The 18,551-nt window shown below is 41.1% G+C and overlaps 1 long non-coding RNA gene across 2 annotated transcripts in view; it reads left to right on the top strand.

The window, feature by feature from the left end:
* The first annotated feature begins 1,259 nt into the window (after positions 1 to 1,259).
* LOC139439224 (uncharacterized) overlaps positions 1,260 to 18,551 on the top strand; it is a 66,535-nt gene continuing 49,243 nt past the window's right edge. For both annotated transcript variants that reach the window (XR_011649017.1, XR_011649016.1), the window contains exon 1: positions 1,260 to 1,313. This is a non-coding gene — a long non-coding RNA (uncharacterized lncRNA). The remainder of the gene's footprint in view (positions 1,314 to 18,551) is intronic.

Genomic DNA, 18,551 nt, shown 5'->3' with positions numbered 1-18,551 from the left:
ACTGGGTGGGTAAATACAGAGCAGGTGGTGCTGCACCACTTTGTCAAGTCCCTCCTGGGATCTGTCCACCACCTTGGAGGCAACACCCCTTCTTCACCCTCTTCTCACTACTTCCCCTCCATCTGCCCAACCCTCCATTTCTCTAGGGCTACCAGGACCCAGGGCAAGCTAGTCAGCCTGAGGTAGGCAGAGTGTGTATGGGAGGGGACAAGCCCATTAGAGGGCATGGGACTTGGGTCAGAGGTGCGGACCAGTGAGGAGCTCGGGCCAACCTGCTATGGACCTGGTGGGAGCTTGTAACCAGTGTCTATTGGTGGGCTGAGGGCTGGGCAGCTGCTGAACCAATGTGAGGGGAAGGTGGATTAAGGTTTAGTGCCCAGTGTGCCGCAGGGACTTTGGAGTTTTGGGGCCACAGGGAATGATGGGAAATGGCCACCATGCTGTCCTTTTGCCCTGGCTGGGAAAGGGCTGAGGAGTGACAGAGCTGCCCCCACTTCTCCTGCAGTTCCTGCCCTGCGGCTCACGTCAGCCCAAGGTGGGTGCCCAAGCCTCCCGCTTCACACTGTGTCTCCTCCTCACCTCCTCTTGTCCTCTTTGTCCTCCTTTGCCCCAGCTGCTCCCTTGCCGCTCACTCCTCAGGGCTGACTTCTGCCTCAGGCCCCTCAGGCAAGGCCTGTCTGAGGGAGAGGAGGAGGTTAGTGTGCTGAGGCGGCAGTTTCCAGGAACAATGGAAATTCTAGGTGGGCAGGCAGTGGCGCCAAGCAGCTATGTAGCTGGCAGGAAGGTGGGGCCTCTGTGCCTGCCGGGAAGCCACCGCCATGTTGCTCTTCCACCATGGCTGAGGGAACAGGTTGAAGAGGAGAGACAGAGCTGCCCTTTGCCACCTGCATTCCCACCTCCCCATGCATAACTTCAGCCCATGTGGGTCCCATAGGCCTCTCCCCTTCATCAATCACAGCTCCATCCCTGACACCCCAGAGTCGGCACCTCTGTGCTGTCTTTCTGACAACTACTTTCCTACCTTCAAATATATTCAGAATCCAGATGTGTCTAACTGGGTTCAAGCTTCAACTTTTTTCGGTTATCAGATCACTTGTGTAGATGGTACATTGTGCAGACTATTCAAATTTCCACATTTTAAAAAAATGTTATTTTGCTAACATATGTACTACATAAATTAAAACAAAGAAACACAAGTTTTTATTGACAAAACCTAAAATATAATAATAATAACTGATTATAATGTTTTGTAATACATTAGGTCTTATAATGAGAAGAATGGATATCACCATTTTGCTTAGCCAAACTTCTGAGTAAGTGTTCTTTATGTTCTCATTGATTGCAAATGTGCATCTCCTAATGCTGGTTGTGTGCGTGAAAGCAAATGAAGTGTCATGTGACCGTGTTGTTCTTTAATACATGAGAGGTTTAAATATTTCCCTCAAATACCAGCTGGTGAATAATACAATAAAAAAGCTGTAGGTATTAAATGCCTTACATTTCTACCAGCCACCTTGATTTGTCCCAATAAGCCTTTTCCTGCCTCTCACACACTCTTCCAACATCAGTGGTAATCCATGTTAGCAGATTCCACTTCAGGTTATAACAAGTGAGTGTTTTCTCCACATCTTTGAATATATTCGTACCTCTATTTAAGTAATTCTGTTACCAGAGTTTGTTTAGGTTCTTGGCTATGCTGCAAAAATGAATTTCAAGAGCACACTGGGTGAGTTAGGCCAGTAATTTATTCAGGTAGGGAGGGAAGAGAAATGGGAGAAAATAACAGAGCAGGGGTTCCAGGGGGAGAGGAAGGAGTTGAAAAGTGATAAGGCGGACTGATTTATAGGCTACAGTTCCCCATTATAGGTTATAAATTCCCAGGTTTTACTTGTGTGGCCACATGGCAGAGGAAAAATGGCAAGAGCAGTGTGCAGAGGGCAGGAATGGGTCCAGGGGCAGGAGAGCAGAGTGTACCCATGCTCAGTCCTGTGCCTGGTTTTTAAATTGTTCAACATTCCACGCCTTTGCTAATGGCAGAGGAGGGGTTCTAGCTGTTTGCTGTTTTGATTGATGATCCCACACAGGAGAGCCCAATGACAAAGTCCTTAAGGAATATCTGGGGGTTTTCCTCGCTTCCAGAAGAAGTCTTTGCTCTGAATGGCAGAATCTTGCGGGTAGGGGTCTTTTAGCAGCCATCTTGGGGTTATTGATGCCTGGAACTTCTTGCGAGGTTCCAGATCCGTCTATTAATTCCCTATCTTACCAGCCTGCTTCATTTCCCTCTCAGAGAGTTTACACCTTTAATCTTAAAGGGGTGCTGAAGGGAGATGATCATTCTTCTGTAGCTACTTCCTGCTGGTTAGGGACAGTAGGTCCTCCTGACAAGGTGTAAAAACCCTCTTGCTATTCTATTTCGGTTGGAGGAAGACAGAACTGGCATCCTGTGTGAAGCTGGATGAAGTCCCCATATGGCTAACAAGATGTTGATTCTTGAAGAAATAAACTTGATCAGAATTTTGAGAATATATGGTCCCACTAAGAGGACATTGGACCATGGAAGTAGGTGCATGCAAAGGCTGTATTTTCCTAAAGTGATGGGAAGAAGCATTGACCTTTTTAGTTAAGTTAAAGGAGATGAAAACAGACAAGCTTTCTTAAAGGGATGTTTAGTTTGCCCTCCCCCTAACAATAGGCATTTGAGCTAGAGTTAGAGGGAACAGCTGACTTTGACATAGACACTACTTAGTTTTTTCTCTTGAAGAGGTATTTCAGGCTGTCCAGTGACTGGCATTCATACATCCCATCAGGCGCTTCTGGAGAGCTGGCACTTTCTTGGGCAGCTGGCTCCACTCAGGAATAGTGCACCAAGCTGGAAATTCCTTTAACTTTAAAGGGCTAGGAGGGAAACCTGGGTTAAGCACATTCATTAACTACTTAGAAAATGAAGCTTACCAGGACTTTTAATGTTCAATGTCCCTCTGCATATGATCTAGAATAGACGATATAGGTACAGTACTTACTACTGGTTAATATACCACCCAATGCATAAATTTCTCTTTGAGCTGCAATAGATTTAAGTTACAGGTTTGCAGTACCTTACATGTTACTTCTCCGTGGGAGCAGGCCATAATGCCAATTGTGCTTAAGTTCTACTCACAGTACTCTGGTATTCATTGCTCGACTTGGTATATCCTTTACACAGTGAGCAAGCTGCAGTACCATTGACCCTAAAGAGAGACTAGGAAAGTAGTCTCCATTATTCTCCTGGCCTGGTGCATAGCGTCCTTCAGCACTATGAAACAATGCCAGTCTGGAGGCGATATCCACTGTACATTTGGCTGTACTGAGCCATTATTGGCTGCTGCAGGAATTTGAAACTGCAACATAGTTTCCATTGACTTCAGGAGCACAGCCAGAGATGTCGTAGATACCTTTATTGTTATAGGGGTCAGTGACCAACCTACCCAATAACTCATATGGAGAGGCAACCCACAGTGCATTGAAGGCCTGGTTTGAATGCACAAGAGAGTTTGACAATGCTGAAGTCTAGCTTTTGATTATTTTAAATACCTTTTAAACATTTCCAATGCAATGTGTAACCTATTAAATCAACGTTTTAGTACTTTATTTACTTTTACACATTTACCATGAAGATGTTAGCAGGTATTTTACTTTAGCAGTAGAGGAAAAACTACTTCTATTTTTTTAAATGAAAACTGAAGATTCCCAATGGAATCAAGGTAACTTTTCATTATTACCACTTGAATATGCACATGAGGTGACTTCCAGACAGGCTTCATTGCTATGAAGTTACTTTTAGTGTTTGACACACAAAGACAACTTAGTTACTAAATACTTTCATTCTTTTACAAAACAAGTTTAACTGTAAAACAACATTTGAAAGTTCTCCTTGAAGGCTTTCTTCTCCAGTTTGTACTATGACATGCAGTTTTACACAAGGATTTTGATTCTTAATTAATGGCTTGTAACTAAAATGTACCCAATGCTTTCATGCAATTTTCATTTGCTTCAGAACTTTATATTTTACTTTGACTTTAGCAGACTTTGGGTGAGCAAGACTAATATGTATATTCACTGAAGCTATCAAAGTCTCAGGGGAACTGGTTTCTCTCATGAATTGCCACTTTTAGGAACCCTGACAGTCAAAGCAGGAGGCCTGCTTCATTTCCCAGTCCTTAGAGATAACAGGACTCTGGCAGCTGCTGGCCTGAAAGAGTGAATGTTCAACCCTGAGGGCCAAGAATTCCACCAGGCAGCAATTTAGTCCACACTTGGAGCCATGAGAGAAAGCAGGGTCACTAATACTGTAGGACAGGAGACAGGGATGTCTCAAGTTTGCTTTCCCCTGAGCCACAGGTCAGAAACTGTTATGAAATAACCATAAACAGAGGTAAGGCGTGAGACTAGGCTTGAAGTGACATGAACAAAGGTAAGGTCAGTTTAGAATTTACTCTTACAATAGTAGGTTTAGGCTAAATCTACCCAAATATACTTTCATTTATTATCCTTTTGCTGTTTTATAATATAAAGGCATCTATAAATAATCCTAACTCTGAGTTATAGTTTCTAGTAAGTTTTCACTTTAAGTTGAATTGGGTACCTTTATTAACTAGGCCACAAGAATTTTATTAGTAACAACTTTGTGAAGTTTCTCTGCCTTTTTAGCAACTGAATTAATTTCACTTGTGATTTATACATTAAATTTGCTTGCAAGACAGTATTGACATTCAAAGACTCATTTTTAGGTTACCTTTCACCGTTATCCAATTTGTAATAGGTGAACCCCAAATCAGATTTCCTAGGCACCAGCAGACAAAGTTAAACGGATTTCAAAGTTGAACACAAAATTAAGCACAGATTTAAAAAGAATATTATACCCTGAGCATTTCTAGGAACTCGTTGATCTTAATTGATGGCACATGAGGTTTCTTATTTTTCAGGTGAGGTTTAGTAACTGATCTGGATCTTGATCTCTACTCACAATTTTTATAGGCACAACCAAGTTTAAACTAATGGAAGTTTGAAGTTTATTTTCTTATTTTTTAAAGGAGACATGACATGAGGTTTCTGGGCCTCAGATCTATTTGTTCTCTTTTCTTACACTGGTTTAAGTGGAATTCCGGGTCTGTGCAGAGGCTGCTCTTGGCAATACTGTGGCCATGTTGACCAGCAGTAGGCAGAATTTCCTGATTCCTAAGACAGACCTATGGGGAGTTTGTTGGTATGGTAGAGACTGCACTCATTATTCTAGAACAAATAAAGAAGCACCTTTTATTCAACTGTTCTGGCATCCCAGAGCCCTAGCCTGACTAAAACATTCACTGCCTGGGGGATATCTGATGCTTCTTCCTGGGATCAGATCAACGCGCCCACGTTGAATTGGTGGAGACTGAACAGTGGTCCCAAATCAAAGTGCCTGAGATGTCTGTCTCTCAGGGATATCTGGCTGCTCTCTGAATGGATGGACCCAAGGAATGGGGGCCGTTCAATTTCCTGCTCTGGTTCTTGGCACCCCTATATTCCAGGGTCTGACACCGACCGCACTCTGAATCGAAGCATTCAAGCCTTCAAAAGCCCTAGGAGACATTCAGAGTTACTTCTCTGGTTCCCACCACCCTGGGAATCAGAGGGCCTGCCACCCAGGGCAGTTCTGGATTTTGGAGACAACCTGAATAGATTTCAACCTGATGCTGCCAAACCGAATAGTGCTTCTTTCTCCTGTCCTTCCAGAAGTCTTAGACCCAGTCTTAGTTCTAGGACTTTACTCTCTAGGAATTTCCCATTAAAAGGCCATCAAAAGGCCATTTAGTGATTAGAGGTTAATTATTGTAGTTAACAGGCTTTGGGGCCCTGAGGCAATAGTTTCTTTGCTGGACAAAGGCACTTTCCCAGTTTCACAGTTTTTAAAATATTCCAAAGCACAAAGAGAAATTTGGTAGCAAGTAGTAGAAAGGTAATACATGGGTAAAGGTAAGTTATGCAAGGATATCTTGGCCTGTGACAACCCTGGGGAAGGGAACTCCCACAGCATCTATCTTGGCTTTGCCCACTGCCTTCCTACTTCATTCCCCCAGGTAGCTGGGTGTGGTCAGATAGGAATGCCACTTGCAAAGGCATGGACCTGCTGGCGGGGGCAAGCCCCCCAGCTCTCTGCCATTGCCATGCACTCCCTAGGGGAGAGGGCAGGAGAAGGCAACAGCAGGCAAGCCTGAGGACAAAGCCTTTGGTTGCTAAAATAGCTTGAAAAAGAAGCTTCACAGGGACTGGTGCTCTGCTGGGGAAGCTCTGTCTTGGCAGGGCCATGATTTAAGCCACTGCCCTATGACACAGCCATCCTGGCTGGGGTCAGATTTTACAAGCCTGGGCATATGGCACTGAAATGGAGAATTGCCAAGCCCTGGCCCCTTCCTTCCTGGGATTATGGCCTTCGAGGGCTCATAGGTGAACCGGTTTAAAATGGAGAACCAAAGGAAGGCATTAAGCAAGCTCTTGGTCATAGTTTCACTCACTAGTATACTCCTGGACTGGCTCACCAAATATATTACTGGATTTTGTTTAGGTTCTTGGTTATGCTGCAGAAATGAGTTTCAAGAGTATGCCAGGTGAGTTAGGCCAGTAATTCATTCAGGTAGGAAGGGAAGAGAAATGGGAGAAAATAACAAAGTTGGGTCTCAGGTAGAGAGGAAGAGGTTGAAAAGTGATAAAGTGGGCTGATTTACAGGCTACAATTCACCATTATAGGTTATAAATCCCCAGGTTTTACTTCCATGGCCACATGGCAGAGGAAAAACAGTGAGAGTGGCACAGAGAGGGCAGGAACAGGTCCAGAGGCAAGAGAGTGGAGTGCAAGTTCCTGTTTAGGCTTGTGCCTGGCTTTTAAACTGTTAATCATTCCACCCCTTTGCTAATGGCAGAGGAGGATTTATAGCTGTTTTGATTGATTACCCCATCCATCAATTCCCCATGAGGGCCCAATGATAAAGTCCTTAGGGAATATCTGGGGCTTTTCCTGACTTCCAGAAGTATTTGTTCTGAATAGCAGAATCTTGGTGGGGCGTGCGGGGCTGGAGGGAGAGGGGAGGGTTTCCAGCAGCCATCTGGGGGTTATTGATGTCCATGTGGACTTCTTGCAAGGTTCCAGATCCATCTATTGATTCCCTATCTTACTAGCCCGCTTCAATTCTATGCATTCTATGCATTGAGGGTGATTTTCCACCACTTCCAACTTGGCGCAAGGCACTGACTTCCTGTTTTATAACCTCAACAGAAGCAAACCACGTACAATCCTTTGCCTTCATTTTACTTTATTTTAACCATTTGTAAGTGTACAACTCTGTGATATTGTTTACATTCACAATGCTGTGCTATTATCACCTTCTACCATTACCAGATATTTTTCATCACACAAAATTGACATCCTTTACTCTCATCCACCCTAAATCTGTAGGTTCATTATTCTACAAAGTTCATGTAAGTGCAGTTCTGCAATATTTTTGCTTGTGTTTAGTTCACTTAGCATAATGTTTTCACGGTTCATCCATGTTTCAACTCTTATCAGAACTGCATTCCTTTTTATAGCTATACAGTATTCTACTATATATATATATATATATATATATATAAAATTTAGTTTATTCATTAATTGATGGACATTTGAATTACTTCCACCTTTGGCTATTGAAAAAAATGATTCTAAAAACATTCCTGGATATGATTTTGTTTGAGTACCTATTTTTAAGTTTCAGTATTTAAGTAGGTACTTAACTACTAAATCATATGGAGATTCTGTGTTTAACTAATTGAGGAATCACCAAACTGGATTCCACAGTGGCTTCACCATTTTATCTTTCTACTAGCAATGCGTGAGGGTTTTGATTACTCTACATCTCCTTCAAAACTCATTCTACATTTTAAAAGAGTGGTAGTTCTTCCTTTGTTATTTGTATTTCTCTAATGGCTAAGGATGTTTACAACTTTTTTTTTAATCCCGCCCCCCCCCCCCTTTGTGGCTTGCTTACTGTCTGCTCTCTGTGTCTGTTTGCTGTGCATTCTTCTGTGTCTGCTTGGATCCCTTTGTTGCATCATCTTGCTGTGCTACCTCTCTGCAGGCATGGGCCATCAGCTGTCCGTGGGCATGGGCCAACTTTGCTCTCATGAGGAGGTCCCAGGACGTAAACCCAGGACCTCCTATATGGTAGATGGGAGCCCAATTGATTGAGCCACAGCTGCTTCCCTGTTTACAACTTTTAATGTGCATATTTCTAATTGGTATATCTTATTTGGAAAATGTCCATTCAATCAGCTGCCCACTTTTAAATTGCAATATTTGTCCTTCTGTTGTTGACTTTTAGTGGTACTTTATATGTTTGGAATATTAAAGTCTCATTATATATATGATTTAAAATATTTGTCCCTATTTTACTAAGTTTTCTTTTTACTTTCTTTTTTTTCCCAAATTCTACTCAATTTATTCATTTTTTAAAAAATATTACATTCAAAATATATGAGGTCCCCATTCACCCCCACTGCCCCCACCCCACCAGTCCCCCCACAGTAACACTCTCCCCCATCATCATGACACATCCATTGCATCTGGTGAGTACATCTCTGGGCATCGCTGCACCCCATGGCCTGTGGTCCACACCATAGCCCACACTCTCCCACGTTCCATCCAGTGGGCCATGGGAGGACATATAATGTCCGGCAATTGTCCCTGGAAAACCACCCAGGACAACTCCAAGTCCCGAAAATGCCTCCACATCTCATCTCTTCCTCCCATTCCCCGTACCCAGCAGCCACCATGGCCACTTTTTCCACACCAATGCCCACATTTTCTCGATTATTAACCACAATAGTTCATGAATAGAATATCATTAAGTCCACTCTAATCCTTACTGTATTCCTCCTTCCTGTGGACCTTGGCTTGGTTGTGTCCATTCCACATCTATGTGAAGAGGGGGTTTAGATTCCACATGGATACTGGATGCAATCCTCCTGCTTTCAGTTGTAGGCACTCTAGGCTCCATGGTGTGGTGGTCGACATTCTTCAACTCCATGTTAGCTGAGTGGGGTAAGTCCAATAAATCAGAGTGTAAGAGCTGAAGTCTGTTGAGGCTCAGGGCCTGGCTATCATATTGTCAGTCCAGAGTTTCAAATCCCCTAGATATATCTTAAACCCCAGCAGCAACTACAATTCCAGTAAAGTAGCATGAAAGGCTTGTGAAAAGAGATCCCATCTGAGTCCAGCTCCATCACGCAGAAACACCAGCTCCAAAGAAGGGCCAACTGGCATGACAGTGAACCCCATCTGCCATGACCATAGAACCTGTGGGTCTCTTTAGCCCTCAAAAGGACCAATACCTGGGGTTGTATCTACTTTATCTGTCTCTGAGACTCTGCTCAGGTGTGCATAAGGGCAATCCTTCTGACAACCTCCAGACTCTTTTTTAGAGACTCATAGCCATATGAACTCATTTGTCCTTTCCATTTCCCCCTTACTTTAGGTCAAACAGCATTTTTAACTCCTGTTATTATATGTAGACAGGGATATTCTGCTGGTCTGCGTTGAACCTTTAATTCAAGGTCATTTTCTAGTTACGTCATCAGCTGGTACGTGGTAGTGATCCCTCGGTGTCAGGGAGGCTCATCCCCGGGTGTCATGCCCCATGCTGGGGGGAAGGCATTGCATTTACATGCTGAGTTTGGCTTCAAGACTGGCCACATTTGAGTAACATGGAGGCTGTCAGGAGGGAACTCTTAGGCACAGTGCTGCTCTAGGCCTTGTTCTTATTTCAGGTGTATAGGCTCATAAGCATATTCATTAGTATCAGGGGCTCACTCTTGGACCCTCATTCCTTCCTGGTCCTTACCGTTGCACCTGGGGGACTACCACTGCTCCCCTAGGGAACACAACAGAGCCTCCGCCTCCTGCCACTGGCCAGGAACCCAGTAACCCCCCCCAGCTATTGTTTTAAATTGTTTCCACTATGAGTATATCCAAACATTTCCATGCACGCTGGACGCATGCCCTGTATAACTCCCTGTCAACCATAATCGCCTGTCAATAACATCCCATACCCATATTCCTCTGCTGCCATTGTTGAACCACTCTGTGATCCAAAATTCCTGAAAAGTGAAGCCCAATATAATGTCAGGTTCCCTTACTAGTAAAATGGAATATAGCGATGAGTTTAAAGGTTAGATATAGAATGCATATTGATTTGGAAAAATTCTACATCTATCTTTTTCTATTCTTTTTTCCTAATTATTGAGCTTCTCTTCACAGGAGCCTTAGATCACAGTAATTCATATATATAATATACAGCACTCCCACATATCCATTATAAAACCTTTTCCCTTCCACAGCGATAATCTTTTAACTTATTCATATCATATTTACTGAAACTGATGTACAGATATTGAGACAATAGCTTTCAAACAAGGTGACATTTGTGTTTACATTGTGGTTTATACTTTAGGCTATACAGTTTTCTAAATTTTTTAGTTATCCTATGTTTTACATTATGGTTTACATTATTAGTCTGTCATCCCCTATATGTTTTTGGTGTAATATTACATGTTTTATATCCATCCTTGTGTACTCTTGTGAAACACTTCTTTTGCCCTCACATTTACTTTGGTTCCATCTATTCAATATCTATTTCCCCCTCCCCTTGGGGCCCACAGTGACAGTCAGTCTTCATTTCTTGAGGAGCCATGTTCAGAGATACTTGCAACAGTGTTGAGGGCTTGACTTGCTCAACTGCTCTAATGCCCTGGGAGCCACCCTTTCTCTTGAGAGATACAGTTCCCTCTATTTTATGGCATTAGTCCTCCCCAGGATGTGGGTCTACCTTCACTCTCATTATATGGGTCTCTACCCAATGGTATAACCCACTCTGGCAAAATGAGTATTCAGATATTCCCTAGGAGTCTGTCCTGCCTCAGATTATCCCCTTTGAGTATCTTAAACAGGTAACTTTCCTAATTATATTTTGAAAAGGTTTTCTCAGCATTTTACTTCCAACCAACACCTGAGAATCTCCTATGTTTGTATGCTGCCCCTCCCTCCCCCCAATTTCTTGGGCAATGTTACCCATCCACCCATCCCTAGTCCCCCTCAAACCTGCAAAGCCCCACCCAAAAGTAACCCTATGCCCCCATTTTATCTCTTCCTTGTGCCCATACTTACCGCCAGCTTATCATAGATTTCACCCATGTAGACGTCTGCTTACATCCTTCCTCTACCCCCCAATTTCCTGTAAGCCTATCTTCCAGTCTCTAGCTCTCTGAGGCAGCTTGCTTATTTCATATCATTGAGGTCATGTAGTATTTGTTCTTCAATGCCTGGGTGGCTTCACTCAACATAAGGTTCTCAAGATTCATCCATGTTATCACGTGTGTTTGTAGTGTATTTGTTCTTAAAGCCGAGTAGTATTCCATTGTATGTATATACCACATTTTATTGATCCACTCATCTGTTGATGGGCTTTTGGGTTGATTCCAACTTTTGGCGATAGTGAACAATGCTGCTATGAACATTGGTGTGCATATATCCATTTGTGTCCTTGTTTTCAGTTCTGCTGGGTATATACCCAGCAGTGGTATTGCTGGGTCATATGGCAAATCTATGGATAGTTTTTTGAGAAACCGCCAAACTGTCCTCCAGAATGGTTGGATCCTTCTGGAGTCCCACCAGCAGTGGATGAGTGTTCCCATTTCTTCATATCCTCTCCAGCATTTGTATTCTTCTGTTTTTTTCATAGCTGCCAATCTTATGGGAGTAAGATGGTATCTCATTGTAGTTTTGATTTGCATTTCCCTGATAGCTAAAGATGTGGGCATTTTTTCACGTGCTTTTTAGCCATTTGTATTTCTTCTTTGGAGAAGTGTCTGTTTAAATCTTTTTCCATTTTTTAAATGGGTTGTTTATCTTTTTATTTTCAAGATATAGGAGTTCTTTATATATGCAAGTTATAAGTCTCTTATTGGATATATGGTTGCCAAATATTTTCTCCCATTGCGTAGGTTCCCTTTTTACTTTCTTGACAAACTCCTTTGAGGTGTAGAAGGCTTTAATTTTGAGGAAGTCCCATTTATCTATTTGTTCTTTTGCTGCTCGTGCTTTTGGTGTGATGTTCATGAAGCCATTTCCTATTACGAGGTCTTGTAGATGTTTCCCTACACTGCTTTCCAAGGTCTTTATGGTCTTGGCTCTTATATTTAGGTCTTTGATCCATCTTGAGTTGATCTTTGTATAAGGTGTGAGATGGTAATCTTCTTTCATTCTTCTACATATGGATATCCAGTTCTCGAGGCACCATTTGTTGAATAGGCTGTTCTCTCCCAGTTGAGAGGGTTTGGTGGCTTTATCGAATATTTTATGACTATATATATGAGGTTCTATTTCAGAACTTTCAATTCGATTCCATTGGTCTCTGTGTCTCTCCTTATGCCAATACCATGCTGTTTTCACTACTGTAGCTTTGTAGTATGTTTTGAAGTCCAGTAGTGTGATTCCTCCAATTTTGTTTTTCTTTTTCAGTATGTCTTTGGCTATTCAGGTCCTCTTTCCTTTCCAAATAAGTTTCATAGTTAGTTTTTCTAGTTCCTTAAAGAAAGCTGTGTTGATTTTTATTGGGAATGCATTGAATGTGTAGATCAGTTTTGGTAGGATAGACATCTTAATAATATTTAGTCTTCCTATCTATGAACAGGGAATATTCTTCCATTTATTTAGGTCTTCATTGATTTCCTTGAACAGTCTTGTATAGTTCTCAGTGCATAATTTTTTACATCTTTAGTTAAGTTTATTCCTAAATATTTGATTTTTTTATTTACTGTTGTGAATGGTATTTGTTTCTTGATTTCCTCCTGATCTTGCTCATTATTGGTGTACAGAAATGCTACTGATTTTTGCGCATTGATCTTATAACCTGTGACTTTACTAAACTCATTTATGAGTTCTAGAAGCTTTATTGTAGACCTCTCAGGGTTTTCTATGTATAGGATCATGTCATCTTCAAATAATGAAATTTTGACTTCTTCCTTTCCAATTTGAATTCCTTTTATAACTGGTTCTTGCCTCAGTTCTCGAGCAAGTACTTCTAAGACAATGTTAAACAGAAGGGGAGACAGCGGGCATCCTTGTCTTGTTCCTGACTTTAGAGGGAAGGATTTTAGGATTTCTCCATTGTAAACAATGTTGGCTGTAGGTTTTTCATATATACTCTTTATTATGTTCAAAAAATTTCCTTGTATTCTGATCTTTTGGAGTGTTTTTATCAAGCAAGGGTGCTGTATTTTGTCAAATGCTTTTTCTGCATCTATAGATATAATCATGCAATTTTTTTCCTTCAATCTGTTTATATGCTTTGTTACATTGATTGATTGTTTATGTTGAAATATCCTTGCATACCTGGAATGAATTCGACTTGGTCATGGTGTATCATTCGTGTAATGTGTTGTTGAATACGATTAGCAAGTTTTGTTAAGTATTTTTGCATCTAGGTTCATTAGAGAAATTGGTCTGTAATTTTCCTTTCTTGTGGTGTCTTTGTTTGGCTTTGATACTAGGGTAATGTTGGCATCATAGAAGGAGTTAGGCAATGTTCCTCCTGTTTCGATTTTTTGGAAGAGTTTCAGTAGGATTGGTGTTAGTTCTTTCCAGAATGTTTTGTAGAATTCAGCTGTGAAGCCGTCTGGCCCTGGGATCTTCTTAGTTGAGAAGTTTTTAATGACTGATTCTATCTCTTTACTTGTGATTGGTTTGTTGAGATCATCAATTTCTTCTTTTGTCAATATAAGCTGCTTATGTGTTTCTAGGAATTGGTCCATTTCCTCTGAATTCTCATTTTTGTTGGAATATAGTTTTTCAGAGTATCCTCTTATGATAATCTTTATTTCTGTGGGGTCAGTGGTGATATTGCCTTTCTTATTTTGTGATTTGCATCTTTCTTTTTTCTTTGTTAGTCTCACTAAAGGTTTGTCAATTTTATTGATCTTTATCAAAAAACCAGCTCTTGGTCCTGTTTATCTTTTCAAGTGCTTTCTTATTTTCTATTTCATTTAGTTCTGCTCTTTTCTTTCTTATTTCCTTCATTCTTTTTCCTGTTGGATTGCTTTGTTGTTTTTTTTCTAATTCCTCCCAATGTGCAGTTAGTTCTTCAATTTTTGCTCTTCTTTTTTGATATATGAATTTATGGCTATAAATTTCCCTCTCAGTACTGCTTTTGCTGCATCCCATCAATTTTGGTATGTTGTGTTATCATTATCATTTGTTTCAAGGTAGTCATTGATTTCTTTTGAGATTTCCTCTTTGACCCACTGTTTTTCTAAGAGTGTGCTGTTTAATTTCCATATCATGGTGTGAAATCTGGGCCTCTGGCCCTTGCAGATTTACAGCTTCACTCCACTGTGGTCAGAGATATTATTTTGTATGATTTCGATCTTTCTGAATTCATTAAGCCTTTCTTTGTGGCCTAGCATACGGTCTATCTTGGAGAATGATCCATGTGCACTTGAGAAAAATGTATATCCTGCTGAGTTTGGCTGTAATGATCTGTATATGTCTATTAGATCCAGCTCCTCTAATATACTGTTCAAATATTTTGTTTCTTTAGTGAGCTCTTTTGAGATGTTCTGTCCAGAGTTGATAGTGGTGTATTAAAATCCCCCACTATAATTGTAGATGCATCTATTCTTTCACTTAGTTTTTCCAGCGTTTGCCTCACGTATTTAGAGGCACCCTTGTTAGGAGCATAAATATTTATGATTGTTCATTTTTCTTGAGAGATTGTCCCTTTCACTAATATATAGTATCTGTCTTTGTCTCTCACAATTGTTTCACATTTAAAGTCTATTTCATCTGATATTAATATAGCCACTCCTGCCTTTTTTTGGTTATTGTTTGCTTGTAAGATTGCTTTCCAACCATTCACTTTCAGCCTCCATGATTCTCTGGGTCTAAGATGTGTCTCTTGTAGACAGCATATAGCTGGGTCATATTTCCTTATCCAATGTCCCAGTCTGAATCTTTTGATAGGTGAGTTTAATCCATTGACATTCAGTGTTATTACTTTCAAGGAATTATTTATGTTAGCCATGTTTTTATTGGACTCGTGTTTGTCATATTTTGTTTGTTCATTTTTTTCTTCTCTTTTTGTCTTTTTTGTTGCTCTTACACTCTCCTCCAACTCTGCCTGTCCTGTTTTTTCCTTTCTTCCTGCAGAACTCCCTTTAGTATTTCTTGAAGGGGAGGTTTCTTGTTGGCATACTCTTTCAGTTTCTGTTTATCTGTGAATATTTGAAACTCTCCATCAGTTTTGAATGCTAGTTTAGCTGGATAGAGTATTCTTGGTTGGAAGTTTTTTTCTTTTAGTACCTTGACTATGTTATACCACTGCCTTCTTGCCTCCATGGTTTCAGATGTGAAATCAGCATTTAATCTTATGGAACTTCCCTTTTATGTGATGGTTTTCTTTTCTCTTGCTGCTTTTAGAATTTTCTCTTTGTCTTGAGCATTGGATAATTTGACAAGTATATGTCTTGGGGTGGGCCTGTTGGGGTTTATGACGATTGGGATGCGCTGTGCTTCTTGGATATGTACATCTGTCTCTTTCAGTAGATTTGGGAAGTTTTCAGTCATTATTTCCTGCAACACTCCTTCTGACCCCTTTCCCTTCTCTTCTCCTTCTGGGATGCCTATAATACATATGTTTGAGTGTTTTGCATTGTCATTCAGGTCCCTAAGTCCTAGTTGAATTTTTTCTATCTTTTATCAATCAATTCTACTATCTGTTTAAATTCAGATGTACTGTCTTCCACATCACTAATTCTCTGCTCTGCCTCTTCTAATCTGCTGTTATTTGCTGCGAGTGTATTTTTTATTTCTTGAACTGTGGAGTTCATTCCCATCATCACTGTTATCTTTTTGTGTATGTCTGCAATTTCCCCTCCAAGTGTTGTCTTCATATTGTTAACCTCTTCCTTTACTTCATTATATTTGTTGGTGATATATGTTCTGAGATCTTTTATTACTTGTGTGAAGTTGTGCTCCCCTTTCTGGTTTTTAGTTTGTTCATTGGAATCAGCCATGTTTTCCTGATTACTGGTTTGGTTTGTAGATTTTTGTTGCTGTCTGGTCATCATTTTATCTTGACGGGTTTAATCAGTTCCTTAGCTTCTTTGTCTAGTCTTGGGGATTAATTACTGTTGTTTTTGCATAAGTGTTATATCTTCTCTTTGTCACTTTGTTTTTCTTATTCTAATTTCTTATTGCTGGCTGAGTTCACTTTGAAGGAATGTATTAGGGCCAGGGAAAGGCAATTGTGTAAGCAAGGAAAACGTTTAAAGTAGTATTGGTAATAAATGTTAATAGAGCCACAATATCAGATATGGGAGGATGGATATTAGATTTGTGTAAGTTGTGTAGAATTACAGAAGTAGGTAGAGTACCTATAATGAGGTAGTCCACTGAATATGGTAGGAATATGGTATGAATTAAAGAGCTAGTGTTTTCATGAGAGAGGGAAAGAGAAAAGAAAGGCAATAGTGTCAAGAGTGGATAAAAGACAGAAAACAAAACAGGTATTAGAAATTAAGAGTTACACACTTTGGGGATCAAAGAAAGGGAGATGGAATATAGGAGAGACAGTAGATGATGGAAGATATCAAGACGTAGGGGAAAGGGGATAGTGTAGGTAGCCAAAATCAATTCACTCAGAAATGAGGCAACCGAGGTTGAGGAAACCCAGCAAATGTGAGGTGTTTCCTGCAGCTCCTATTGTATAATTAAGATAAAATAAAATAAGAAGAAAATGAGGGACAAGAGGGAAAAAAAAATAGAAGAAAGAAAGAAAGAAAAGGGGGGTGGGTAAAGGGAGGGAACATGTAGGAAAAGAAAAAAAGGTATAGAACAACCACAACAGCAACAACAAAAACCCCCCTAAATAACTGGGGGAAAAAAAGCCTTTGGGGGATAAAATGGGAGAAGAGACTAGGAGATAATGCAATGTTAGCAATCAGGACAATAAAAAATAAAATAAAAATTAAAACAAAACAAAACCAAACCAAAAAGAAAAAACGCAAACGTTGAGGGCTAGGACATTCAAGGACCTCAGATGGGCCTCAGGGAGTGATGGATTCAGGGATAGAAAGTCTGTGATATTGCAAACTCAAGAGGTGTGAGTCTCTGGGGTGTGGGCCACCAGGGATTAGGGGACTCAGACCTGGCAAGCTCAAATCTGGTTAACCAGGAGCCTGGGAGCACCGCAGTGCAACACAGCCTTCAGGGATTCCCACAGCTGGGTGCCAGCCCTATGGGGGAGGTCACATCTGCAAACTGACCTATGTGTCTGAACCCTGCAATTCACCCTCTCACTCGGGTCTCTTCTGTGGTTGTATCACCAATTCGACTTCAGGACACCTCCCGCCCTATAAGCCCCCAAAACAGCCACCTGGGGGCGCCTCTACACTGCAGCCAATTTAATGATGCAGACCAGTAGCCAGGCCCAGGGACCGGGTCTCAGCCAGAAATACCAATATCAGAGTCCAAACCCGAAATACCCCCGTTTCACAAAATATTCCCCTAATCGGCTTCCAGATGTCTCCCACCCTGGCAGTCCCTGAAACAGCCTCCTGGTGTGATGTCTCTTTATTGTGAGTAATTTAAGGCTGCTGCAGATCTGCAGCTAGCCTTGGGGGTGGGGCTCTAGCCAGAAGTGCTATTATTTGTGTCTGCAATCAAAAATTCCCCCCACCTTGCAATAAAACTCCCGTTTGTCTCCCCAAATCAGTCTGCGAAGACCTCCTGCCCTGTTAGCCCCCCAATAGCGGGCTCAGGGCTTATGATTTCCCCAGTACCGCAGAGCCTCCAGGACTCGCTGCCGCAGCGCCGGTTCCATGGCTCCGTCCACCCCAGGAGGGAGCGTCGGCGCGCAGACCCCACCTCTGTGTAATAGAGCCTCAATTTTATCTTATACACGAATTTTCTCTGTTACCTTCCCACCAAATCGATGTCCAGACACCTCCTGCCCTGCAAAATCCTGAAACAGCCTGGTCCCGAAGAATTTCCAACGCTGCCCAGCCGCTTCTTTGCAAGAGAGATTATCAGGTGCGCTCACTCAGCCACCATCTTGCCCCACCTCCTTTACTTTCCTGATAACATATTTTCATGCACTAAAGTTGTAATTCTGATGAGTCTTGTTCTTTTGGAAAATCTTATGGAAAAATCTTTCATTCTTTAGCATTTGGTTTAATTTTAGCTGTTGATTTTTCATCAATTTTTCTTTATTTTCTTTATGGATGAAGTTACCTTCTATTCCTACCTTTGTGAATGATTTTTGTCACGAACAGGAGTTGAAATTTTTCAAAAGCGTTTTCTGAGTAAATTGAGGGGATCATATGGTTTTGATAGTTTATTCTATTAATGTAGTTATTACATTACTTGATTTTTTCCTTTTAATTGTGGAAAAACATACATCACATAAAAATCATTATAACAATTTTAAGTGGGCCATATTGTGACATTG

This window comes from Dasypus novemcinctus, chromosome 6, assembly GCF_030445035.2.
Source record: "Dasypus novemcinctus isolate mDasNov1 chromosome 6, mDasNov1.1.hap2, whole genome shotgun sequence".
Taxonomy (NCBI): domain Eukaryota; kingdom Metazoa; phylum Chordata; class Mammalia; order Cingulata; family Dasypodidae; genus Dasypus; species Dasypus novemcinctus.
This window is presented reverse-complemented; position numbering and strand designations above follow the sequence as displayed.